The sequence below is a fragment of the Lampetra fluviatilis genome, chromosome 48 (assembly GCF_964198595.1).
Source record: "Lampetra fluviatilis chromosome 48, kcLamFluv1.1, whole genome shotgun sequence".
NCBI lineage: Eukaryota > Metazoa > Chordata > Hyperoartia > Petromyzontiformes > Petromyzontidae > Lampetra > Lampetra fluviatilis.
In genome coordinates this window covers 7464090-7477466 of record NC_136322.1, presented here as the reverse complement: position 1 = coordinate 7477466, position 13377 = coordinate 7464090, and positions in this window count along the sequence as shown.

Below are 13377 nucleotides of genomic sequence, written 5' to 3'. Positions count from 1 at the left end.
GTGTCTATGTGTCTCTATGAGTGTGTATCTGTTTCTGTGAGTGTCTATGTGACTCTGTGAGTGTCTTTGTGTCTTTGTGGGTGCCTATGCATCTCTATGTGTTTAGAGTGTTTGGCTGCTGTTGTCAATGTGCACGTGATGACAATGATGATGATAAGCCACTTGGTTGAGTTGCTATAATTTGCGTTGATAGATCAGTGTATGCTTTTACCTGGTGGAATAAAATAGTTTCGTTTTATTTGTGCACATGTTTTAAAAGCGATCTGCTCACCCTTCCTATACTTCGCACTCCCATCGTCTTTTCGTATTGTTTGTTGTTGTGTAGTTTAACGACTCTGGAGGTATAAACTGTAGAGGCTTCCCCATTATTTCCTCACACTCACACAACTACAACTGTGTCGCACGGAATACAGCGCTGACAGTCGAGCTCGATTGCGCCGACTTCACTATATCGCTGGCTGATTATCTAGTGACAACGGCGATGAAGCGACGACAAAGACGACAAGCGACGACGAAGACGACAGCGACGACGACCAAGACTCCGATCCCTGGTGGCAGCCCAGAACCCCGTTCCTCGCTCCCTTTTATCCTCCCAGCATGCCCGTGGCTCCGCCCTGGCCACGCCCCCTTTCTCGAACTCTCAAGCTGGTTCGGGGAACTCCCAGATAGATCCCCTCTCTGACCTTTGGCCCAGATATCCCCCCTCATGGTCGCTCCTGTATATCTGTCTTTCTTTCTGCCCATACTGTTGTCGCACCCGCAATAACCACTTCTGACCGCTAGTCGGCGCACTGCCTCTACAGTTGTAACGTGCTGGCACCAGTGCTGGACACCGATGAGAAAAAAAGAAAGCTTCATAGCTCATCGGATTCCTCCTCCAGTATAAGTCAAGATTCTGAATCCAAGTCCTTCTGGAGACAGTTAGTTCACTCGTACACGAAGATCACCCCCCCCCCGTATAGCATTAACAGAGTGTGGGGGAACATGCCGCTTCGTGAGCAGCGCCTATGAAGGCCGCCAATGTGGCACATGAGGGGATGAGCGGCCAGCACCACGCCCGGCCACCTTTGTTTCCCCCAGTGGCCATGTTTACTACACACCAGGTACTCATTTGAGGCCGAGTCGGCCTAGAGGAGGGCCCAGGACTGGTTCAGATATTCGTCACTGGTGTTTGCCCAAGAGCAAGAATTGAACTCGGGTCGTCGGGTTCGTAGCTCAGCGCGCTAAAAGCCACACGACCAGTCCCCACACACAACAACAACAACCGCCATTCGCCACTAAGTGGCAGTGACGTCACCATGACGCTTGTGCCAGGCCATGTGCACCTTGAGGCCACGTGAAGTGTCGAATGCCCGCTGGCAGGAGGTCACGGGGCAGACCCAGCAGGTGCCACGGGTCGACTGACTGAGATGACCTGTGCCCCCTACTGTGCCAACTTGCTGTGCTTTAGCCACCAGGCGCTCCGCTCGTTGTTGTGAGCGTCGCTCCTCCGCCCTCCGTTGTTGCTGGAGGGCGACTGCCTACAACTGCCCAGTAGCGTCCTTCACAAGCCTCCTTCACAGAGGCCGATCTTGACACCGCTGGTACCAGTCATCGGCAAGTCCACTCAGCTCCACGTCCTCCTGTACCACATCACTCCATCTCTTCTCTAGCCTGTGCCGCGCCCGTTTAGCCCCCTCGATCCGGCCGAACAACAGCTGTTTATGCATGCGGGCTACAAGACCCAGCCAACGCAACCTTGCCTGCCGGAGCTCACCGATGGGACTTTGCCCAGATCTTTCAAATATTTGTGAGCTCCTCACACAATCCAGCCTGGTTAAACCCAGGATGGATCGTAGGCAGGTCAGCCGAAATGTTTCCAACCGGTGAAGATGCTCCATTAGGGGGGTCCACGTTTCGCACGAAACCCCACACACGATACCCCACACACACATGCACATGCAAGCAAACGTGTGTACATCTGCATTTATGTATACGTCAACTTGCACGTATAAACACAGTTATGGGATGTATCAATGGCACCCATGAGTGTACTCTGTTGCACAAATACACGCGCAGCGTGCAATGGACGCTGTTGGCTACAAATAAAATCTTGGTAATAGTTTGCACTTAAAAATGCACGCCTGCCTTCCACAACGGGAAAAGCATCACCATTGTTACAACAGGAAACGCATCACCATTGTTACAACAGGAAATGCATCAACGTTGTTACAACAGGAAACGCATCACCATCGTTACAACAGGAAACGCATCACCATTGTTACAATAGGAAAAGCATTACCATTGCTGCAATGGAAAACACATCACTGTTGTTACATTTGGAAACGCACCACAGTTGTTACAACATGAAAGGCTTCAGCGTTTTTACAAAGAGAAACCATCACCGTTGTTACAACATGAAAGGCATCACTGTGGTTACAACCATAAACACATCACCATTGAAGAAACAGGAAATGCATCACCGTTGTTACAGCAGAAAATGAATCACCAGTGTTACAACGTGAAAGTCATCGCGTTTCTACAACGTGAAAGGCATCACATTTAAAACAAAGTGAAACGCATCACCGTTGTTACAACGTGACATCACCATTGTTACAACAGGAAACGCATCTGCAAGGGTCCATACTCTTTGGTTTTTTCGGTAAAGTCACGTAGGTAAAAAAAGGAAAATAAATTAAATCACGACGTTTCGGAGGTAAAACAAGCTTCTGTCTTCAGTTGGAACCGTCACAGCAAAATTGATACGGCAAAAATTGATACAGCAATTTTGCTGTATAAATTTAGCAAAATTGATACAATAATTTTGCTGTGACGGTTCCACCTGAAGACGGAAGCTTGTGTTGCCTCCGAAACGTCGTGATTTAATTTATTTTCCTTTTATTTTACCTAAGTGACTTTACCGAAAAAACCAAAGAGTAGGAAACGCATCACCGTTGTGACAATGTAAAAGGCATCAGCTTTCCTGCCCAGCTTCGCCCAGGACTTGGATTCTTGTCTTGGATTAATTTAATATTCTCTTATATTTCACTGAAAAACCCTGAAAAAAAATTGATGCTTGCAAGATAGAAAAAAGCCGAAACATATAAATGTAACTAATTCACTCATCACAAATTATTTATTCATAGTGTGATTATTTAAACACTTGGCCGTACACAACATGTTTGGTTTCTGTTTCTTCATCGGTGAGAATGTATAATTTCGTTGTATCCTTTACTCTTGACATTCCAACATACAGCTGTCCAGGTGAGAAACATTCGTCTGTCAAATCCAAGCCCGTAACTTTAAGTGACTGTCCCTGCAATTTATTAATGATGATTGCAAATGCAAGCCGAACAGGAAATTGTAATCGTTTGAATGAAAACGGCAAATCAGTGGGATTCAATGGAATACTGGGAATGAAGACTTGCTCGCCTTCAAATGGACGAGTTAGAATCGATGCCTCGATGGCATGAGCATTTAACAGAGGTGGGACAAAGTCATTGTTATGCAAGTCCAAGTCGAGTCGCAAGTCATAAAATTCATGACTCGAGTCTGACTCGAGTCCAAGTCACATGACTCGAGTCCACATCTCATAGGTGGGACAAAGTCATTGTTATGCAAGTCCAAGTCGAGTCGCAAGTCATCAAATTCATGACTCGAGTCTGACTCGAGTCCAAGTCACATGACTCGAGTCCACACCTCTGGCATTTAATGCCTTCAACGTCATTCTTGATCCGTTACACAGTTTTGGTGGGTCCAAATTTCTTAACATTTATACATTTGTCAATGGAGAAGAATTTTCGTGAAAGTGTTTGAATCAATCAAACCGCCCGTAAGATTTTTGTTGCCACGAATGTCTTGCAGTGTTCTGTTGACTGCCTCAAATCCGTGCTAATGCATCATCGAGATTTCATCCCAGAATAACGCTTTAGCTTCCAGCTGTACTTTGGCCTTCCCACTTCCTTTCTGTGACGTTGCAAACGGGCGCTTCGTTATGGACCAAGTCAATCGGGATTTGAAGCGTTGAATGAGCTGTTCGTCCACCAGTCATCAACGTTGCAGCGATGTCAGAAGATGCAACAGCAAACGCAATCTGTTTTAATCCTCTGATGCGGGCCAATGTCGTCGTAGAACCTCATGATAAATTTGTGTTGCTCTGCATTCAGCAGTGTCTCAGTCCGCTCAACGTAATCCAGCATTTTGTCAGTCAACTCTCGAAGCATTAATGCGTCACGTGGTAACACCGTGGGGGTATTGTGAGTAATGTATCACGTGGTAACACCGTGGAGGTATTGTGGGTAATGCATCACGTGGTAACACCGTGGGGGTATTGTGGGTAATGTATCACGTGGTAACACCGTGGGGTATTGTGGGTAATGTATCACGTGGTAACACCGTGGGGGTATTGTGGGTAATGCGTCACGTGGTAACACCGTGGGGGTATTGTGGGTAATGTATCACGTGGTAACACCGTGGGGGTATTGTGGGTAATGCATCACGTGGTAACACCGTGGGGGTTTTGTGGGTAATGCATCACGTGGTAACACCGTGGGGGTATTGTGGGTAATGTATCACGTGGTAACACCGTGGGGGTATTGTGGGTAATGTATCACGTGGTAACACTGTGGGGGTATTGTCAGTAATGCATCACGTGGTAACACCGTGGGGGTATTGTGGGTAATGCATCACGTGGTAACACCGTGGGGGTATTGTGGGTAATGCGTCACGTGGTAACACCGTGGGGTATTGTGGGTAATGTATCACGTGTTAACACCGTGGGGGTATTGTATCACGTGTTAACACCGAGGGGGTATTGTGGGTAATGCATCACGTGGTAACACCGTGGGGGTATTGTGGGTAATGTATCACGTGGTAACACCGTGGGAGTATTGTGAGTGCAATGATGCACGAATTGAGGAAAGGAGCACTCAGAAGCCTGTTTTTAATATAAGCATTGTGCTGCTGATCCTGCACAATGCATGGGCATAATATGACTTTGAAACCCCCCCGCCCACCTCCTACGCATTTCCCATGAATATGCTAAATTCCTCTTGATATGCACATTCTTTTGTTAAGGCGCTCTTCTTACACCCCCAACTCAGCTTATATATAAGCTCCTAGCTTGGCAGTGTCTCATTCTTCACCTGAAGACGGCTGCTTGCGTTGTAGCCGAAACGTCGTGAGAATTATTTTATTATGTTTTATTTGTATTATTTTATTACTTCCCTTCTACGTGACTTTACCGAAAAAACCAAGAAGATGAATCCCTGCAGTCACGAAAGCTTTAAATCGAAATATAATACATTATGTTTATATTCTTTGGTTATTCGTTCCTACCAGCCCACCCCGCAGGGTCCTGTTTATCGTCTCGCCAAACGTGGCCCCCAAATCCATAGCAAAAGACCTTTTGGCCTATTGTGTTTGAACGCACAAAACACTGAACATGAGCCGCTATAATTAAATCACTTTGTGAACCCCTATCCATAAACTTTCGCCACTCCTAACTCAGTCATCGCCAAATCCCGAATAAGGAACCCATAACCCTGAACCCTCATCTCCTAACCCCAATAACTGAGTCCGTAGCCCTAAACATATAGCCTTGAACCGCTATGCTAAAACCGCTAACCCCATCCCTGGAGCCTCATCTCTGCTCAATATTTAACCCCCTATTCCAGAATCTGTAATCCTAAATCCTAACCTTGAATCCCAATCTCTAGACCCCTATCCCCGTGTCTCAAATTAATGTGGTTGGCTACGTACGGTGCAAAAGAAGTTAAACACATACAAAATCTCCTGTATAGCCTTAACAGATGGTTGGGGCAAGTGCTGTTGGCAAGCACCGACGAAGGCCAGCACACCATGCCTGGCCGTTTTTGTCTTCCCAGTGACGATGTTAACACACTGCGCCAGGTACTCATTTGAGGCTAAGTCGACCTAGGGAAGGCCCAGGACCGGTTCAGATAATCGTCACTGGTGTTGGCCGTGAGCAGGAATTGAACGCGAGTCGCCAGGTTGGTAGCACAGCGTGCTAACCACTCTACTACCGCTACACATGGTGGCAAGAAAGTTCAAACACACACACACATCCTTCTAATAGCTAGTGTCCATCGCCAAGGTCCAGTCCTCCCGAGGCATCCCTCTCCCTGCTATACTGGCATTACACCCACCCCTCACCCTTCGTCCTGCGCATAGTGGGTCTACAAGACCGTGGAAGGAACAGTGTCTTAGGTTTTTACCCTTTCAACTGGTACAAAAACTGACACCTTTAAACTGTACAAGGCAGAGGTGGGACAAAGTCATTGTTATGCAAGTCCAAGTCGAGTCGCAAGTCATCAAATTCATGACTCGAGTCTGACTCGAGTCCAAGTCACATGACTCGAGTCCACATCTCATAGGTGGGACAAAGTCATTGTTATGCAAGTCCAAGTCGAGTCGCAAGTCATCAAATTCATGACTCGAGTCTGACTCGAGTCCAAGTCACATGACTCGAGTCCACATCTCATAGGTGGGACAAAGTCATTGTTATGCAAGTCCAAGTCGAGTCGCAAGTCATCAAATTCATGACTCGAGTCTGACTCGAGTCCAAGTCACATGACTCGAGTCCACATCTCATAGGTGGGACAAAGTCATTGTTATGCAAGTCCAAGTCGAGTCGCAAGTCATCAAATTCATGACTCGAGTCTGACTCGAGTCCAAGTCACATGACTCGAGTCCACATCTCATAGGTGGGACAAAGTCATTGTTATGCAAGTCCAAGTCGAGTCGCAAGTCATCAAATTCATGACTCGAGTCTGACTCGAGTCCAAGTCACATGACTCGAGTCCACACCTCTGGTACAAGGCATCATGTTTGCAATAACCACAACACAAGCAGTCAATATGCAAACAAAAAGAAACAACTCTGATAATGATAATGATATGCACTGTCCTTGAAGTTGATTGGTCCACACCCGAGACAGCTTTTGTACCAGTTGAAAGGGTAAAAACCTATTACTATATTTTGCCACTGGTAAAGAAGGTCTCATAGTGAACAGTGTCTTGTGGGAGGTGCTGCTTTTGCGTGCTATCCGGTCCCTCTATTCCTGGAGGGAGAGCTGTGTCCGTATTCTTGGAGCTAAAACAAAGTCATCTTCTTGCTTCTTTCGGTAAAGTCACGTAGAAGGGAAATAATAAAATAATAGAAATAAAACATAATAAAATACAATTCTCACGACGTTTCGGCCACAACGCAAGCAGCCGTCCTCAGCTGAAGACCAGGTCTGTCGGAAAGACAGCGTCTGAATGAACACCACCAAGCTTGGCAGCGTATATTCAAGCTGGGTTAGGGGAGGAAGGGCGCCTTGACAAAGGAATTTGCATATCAACAGAGGAATTTAGCATATTTACGGAAAATGCAGATATGGGATTAGTCACTACTTGTGGAATGCGTAGGAGGAGGGGGGTGGGTCTCAAAGTCATTTTATGCCCCTGCATTATGTATGATTAGCAGCAACAAAGGGAGGAGGTAGGGTTAGCAGTAATGACTTTACCGAAAGAACCAAGAAGATGAATGCCTGCAGTCACGAAAGCTTTAAATCGAAATAAAACAAAGTCGTTCTCAGTGGGTGTTGGACTCCGCCAAGGGTGCGTCCTGTCTACATTCCTGTTTGTGATCTTCATGGACAGGATATCAAGGTGCAGCCGAGGTATGGAGCGTATCCAGTACGGGGGGCATGGAGGTGGCGTCGCTGCTTTTTAAATCCTTTATATTAAGTTCACTTGCTTGCGTGCTTGCTTACGACCGTGCAAATCTTTCGATCGTTTTTTAACCCACTTTCCGTGATCCAATCGAGCTGACTTTTCCACACAGACTCGTTGTGCGTGACAATTAATTTTTGTGAGAATTTTTTTCCAAAATTTTACACTGTTTAGGGAAACATTTTTTATATTTAATTACCAATTGCTTAATGCTGGCAGACCATCATCTGACCCATAAAGGGCAGCCATCTCAAGCCAGAGGACGAGAGGACTCTAGCCGCCACGCATATAAAGGATTTAGAGTGAAACACTTTGTTTTTACGGGTTAATTTTTTGCAGATGACGTTGTCCTCTCTGCCTCGTCAGCCTGTGATCTGCAGCGTGCACTTCAAAGGTTTGATGCCGAGCATGACGTGGCTGGGATGAAGATCGGCACCTCCAAATCTGAGGTCGTGGTTCACTCCCGGGAGATGGTGGATTGTTCTCTCCAGGTCAGGGGGGGTGGGACAGCTGCCCTTAGTAGAGAAGTCTATGTTCCTCGGTCTTTCGTGAGTGATGGTAAGTGGGAGCAGGAGATCGGTGCGGCGTCCGCTACGTTGCTGGTTCTGTACCATTCCGTGGTAGAGAATCAGGAGCTGAGCTCTCGAACAAAGCTTTTGGTTTACAGGTCGATCTACGTTCCCACCTTTATCTATGTTCAAGTTCAAGTTCATTTATTAGGTATAGCCCTGTGAGCCATTGGGCTCTTGAATCGGGTGCAACCGCAACAAACAAAAACAAAAACATGAACAAGAAAACATCTTAAAGTGAATATGTGACTAACTGCAAACAGAAAATCCAAGAAAAGGCAGCAAAATATTGCAGAAAAAGCACCGTACACCAACGCTGTGTGCAAAAATCCCAGTGGGATGCAAGTCAAACAACAACAACAACAACCACAAGACAACTTAGATTAATTCTAGATTTGAAGCTTTCGTGACTGCAAGGAATCATCTTCTTAGGTTTTTTCGGTAAAGTCACGTAGGTAAAACATCAAAATGAATGAAAATAAAATCAAATCAAATCAAAATTCACGACGTTTCGGAGGCAACACAAGTCTCCGTCATCAGGTGGGACCGTCACAGCCAGATTAGCTGCATCAAGTGAGGCAATGATTCAAGATGTAATCCCTTAAAAGCGAGTTGAGGGGGGGAGGAGAGGTAGGGGGGAGCTCATCAGACTATGGTAGCCAATGAATGGAACGTACTACAACAAACACACATGGCCAAACCAGTAAACTTTTCGAAATCACCAAAATAAAGCCATGAAACAGTGATCATAGGAACTGTGACGGAATTTTCACAATAAACGACATAAACAACATGTACCACCAAAACCCTGCAGCCATAGCTGGCTGCATGAGTCACTCCACAACAGCAGGTCATGAGCTTTGGGTAATAACCAAAAGGATGAGATCGCAAGCAGTGGTCGCAAACGGGTTTGCATTTCGATTTAAAGCTTTCGTGACTGCAGGGATTCATCTTCTTGGTTCTTTCGGTAAAGCCGCACCAGGGTCGCAAATGGGTACCCGTACCCGGCCGGGTACGGGTACCCGTTCCCTACCCGTACCCGTACCCTACCCGAAATGAGTGACAAACGGTTACTCACCAGTGACTCACGGCCTACCCGTACCCGTACCCGACCGCACCAGGGTCGCAAACGGCTACCCGTACCCGTACCCGGCCGGGTACGGGTAGCCGGGTATCGGGTAGGGTACGGGTATCGGGTACCCGGTTGCGACCTCTGATCGCAAGTGCAAGGGGCAGAAATGAATTTTTCTCTGCAGGGTTGCCGGGTTTACTGTCCGTGATCGGGTGAAGAGCTTCGGGAACCCGGGAGAGCCTCAGAGTTGAGCCACTGCTCCTTCGGATCAAGAGGAGCCCAGTTGAGGTGGTTCGGGCACCTGATAAGGATGCCCCCTGAGACTCCCCCTTTGAACTCTACCGGGCAGCATTGGGCAAAGACCCCGGGGCCAGTCCAGGACACGCTGGTGGACCATGTCACTCGCCTGGCCTGGGAACGCCTGAGCTGGAGTCTGTCGCCAGGAAAAGGGAGGTCTGGACTGCCACTACTCAACTTACTGCCGCAATGACCCTCACCAGGACAAGCGGATTGAGAAATGAACATCCTCCTAATCGTAACCCTAACCCCCCCCCCCCTCAACCCCGAACAACAAATCCCCAAACCCAAACCCACGAACCCCATTCTCACCTTCATCAGCGTCATCACCACCACCACCGTTGCCACGAGCAGCAACGGCGGAGGAGTTGATCGGTTTCCATACGAAGTCATGGTGGCGGTTGTGGTATGTGGGTAAAGAGTGGAGGGGGTCTGTCTAGAGACTGTTGGGGGGGGGTCAAAGGGGGGGGCCTTGGGGGAGGAGTAGGAGCCGGGGGGGGGGGGGGGGGGCTATGACACCAGAGAATGAAACGGATGGGAAGGTCGCTAGCTGCTGCTGTATTCCCTTCTTGTCTCAGTTCTGTCACTCAACGCCTCGTCAGCCCCCCGTCTTTAAATCTAGTTCCTCGTTCCTCCTACGAGAGTACCCCCCGCCCCCCCTCCCAACCAACACCACCCTCACGTTCAGCCACTCACCACTCACCACCCTCACCCCTGAGTGACGGTATGACCACTGTTTCATTGCTTTTATGGCTTTATTTTGGTGATTTTCGAAAAAAAAATTTGGTTTGGCCATGTTTGTTTGTTGTAGTACGGAGTAAGACTGATGGCCTTAATCTAAGTTGTCTTGTGGTTGTTGTTGTTGTTTGACTTGCATCCCACTGGGATTTTTGCACACAGCGTTGGTGTACGGTGATTTTTTCTGCAATATTTTGCTGTCTTTTCTTGGATTTTCTGTTTGCACTCAGTCACATATTCACTTTAAGATGTTTTCTTGTTCATGTTTTTGTTTTCTGTTTGTTGCGGTTGCACCCGATTCAAGAGCCGAATGCCTCACAGGGCTGTATCTAATCAATCAACTTGAACTTTAACCCATTGGGATGCAAGTCAAACAACAACAACAACAACCACAAGACAACTTAGATTAAGGCCATCAGTCTTACTCCGTACTACAACAAACAAACATGGCCAAACCAGTAAACTTTTCTAAATCACCAAAATAAAGCAATGAAACAGTGATCATAGGAACTGCAACTTATATTAAGGCCATCAGTCTTACTCCGTACTACAACAAACAAACATGGCCAAACCAGTAAACTTTTCTAAATCACCAAAATAAAGCAATGAAACAGTGATCATAGGAACTGTGACGGAATTTTCACAATAAACGACAAACAACATGTACCACCAAAACCCTGCAGCCATAGCTGGCTGCATGAGTCACTCCACAACAGCAGGTCATGAGCCGGTCTCAGCTCCAATACTCCAGTTGCGACAGCCAATGGGAGAGGTGTGCGTGGTATTTTTGAGGTAGTGCACAACGTACGCGTTGGTCCACGCATACAGCTGTGCCAAGTACACCTGGGACAACGCAACCTGTGCCATGTACACTTGTGCGTGCACCTGTGATAGCACAACCTCCAAGTACACCTATGTGTGTACACAACTATCTGTACGCACGCACCCGTGATCTTCACCTGCGTTAAATACACCTGCACGCAGTATGTGTGTGCGCGTGTACACTTGTGCTTCTTTAACCTCACTATGGGAACCTCATTTGCCAGTAAAAATATGATAATTGGCGTCATCTGGTCCAACCCATGTGAGACTAGGCTCTAAGGAAAGCTGTCTCGGGTGTGGACCAATCAACTTCAAGGACAGTGCATACATTATCAGAGTTGTGTTCTTTTGTTTGCATTATGGCTGCAGGTATTGCGGTCTATGCAAACATGACTCCTTGTAAAAAAGGTGTCAGTTTTGTTGCCAGATAGAAGGGTAAAAAGCCAATTATCTTCTTTAACCTGTACAACCTCACGTAAATGACGTCACGCACCTGGGGGGGGGGAGGGGTCAGACATTTGTGACGAGGGGGTTGGGGGTTGAGAAATGTGACGTCACGTCAAAATGCGCAATTTTAAATAATTATAGACAACACGTTCTGCTTAATTGAATAGACTTTTTAATAAATGTTTTCTCCTACGACATCAGAGCGCAGCGCCACATTAAATACGCACTACAATGACAATAGTTTAAAGCGATTTGAAGCATGTGTTATTTTCAAAATGGAAATATGGTTTTGGGGGGGGGGGCAAAGCTTGGTGACGTCATATTTGAGGGGGGGTCTGACTTTTTGTGACGCCGTGTGACGAAGGGGGGGGCGTCAAAAAATCGTCCAAAATCGCGTGATGTCATTTATGGACGGCCCCTTACTACTGACAGCGCTAGCGGAAGGAGAAATTCTTGGTGTGAGGTGGTTCGCATGAAAATACTTCCTCTTGTGTGTGGATCAAGGCCGTAACCATGGAGTCAACATTTGGGGGGGGGGACCAAATCTTCCAGGGGGTCTGGGGGTCCCCCCAGAAAAAAATATGAATTTGAAAACGAATTTCCTCTTCTTGGTTCTTTCGGTAAAGTCACGTAGAATTGAAATAATAAAATAATACAAATAAAACATAATAAAATAATTCTCACGACGTTTCGGCCACAACGCAAGTAGCCGTCCTCGGGTGGAGAACAGGTCTGTCGAGGAGACAGCGTCTGAATGACAAGCCCCAGGCTTGGAGCGACTATTTAAGCTACGTGACTTTACCGAAAGAACCAAGAAGATGAATCCCTGCGGTCACGAAAGCTTTAAATCGAAAACTTATTTTCTGCCTAAAATATTTTAAAAATTAAAAAAAAACACATATCATGGACTTTTTTTTTTACAATAATGTCTAATAGTGTATTGTATTACATTGCTCCGTTTATACTTTTTACCTTTTTATTGTTTCATTGTATGTAATTGCAGAGATTAGGGATTAATAAAGTACAACCATAACCACAATCATATAAACAGAAATCTATTTTCTTGGTTCTTTCGGTAAAGTCACGTAGAAGGGAAGTCCTCAGGTGAGGACGGCTGCTTGCGTTGTGGCCGAAACGTCGTGAGAATTATTTTATTGTTTTATTTTTATTGTTTTATTGTTTCCCTTCTGCATGACTTTACCGAAAGAACCAAGAAGATGAATCCCTGCAGTCACGAAAGCTTTAAATCGAAAAATATAAATCTATTTCATAGCAATATATTGGGGGGGACATTTTGAGCATTTTTGAATATTGGGAGGGGATGTGTTCCCCCCGAATATATATTATAATTACGACCTTGAATCAAGATGTAGTCCACTCCCAGTTGTCCAATCGAGTTATTTACTTTTAAGTGCACTTTTAAATAAAACGGTTGTTTTTAAAAATAAAACTTTTTTCAAGCGGTTTATGCATGCTCGTATTTAAACGGCTGTACGCCATATGGACCTCAAAACTCAATTTCCCTGGCCAAGAATTCGGGTAAACCGTATGGATTAACAGCAATGGATTCTGCAACAAGACGAGTGTTTCGATTTAAAGCTTCTTTCGTGACTGCAGGGATTCATCTTCTTGGTTCTTTCGGTAAAGTCACGTAGAAGGGAAATAATAAAATAATAAAAATAAACATAAAATAATTTTCACGACGTTTCGGCCACAA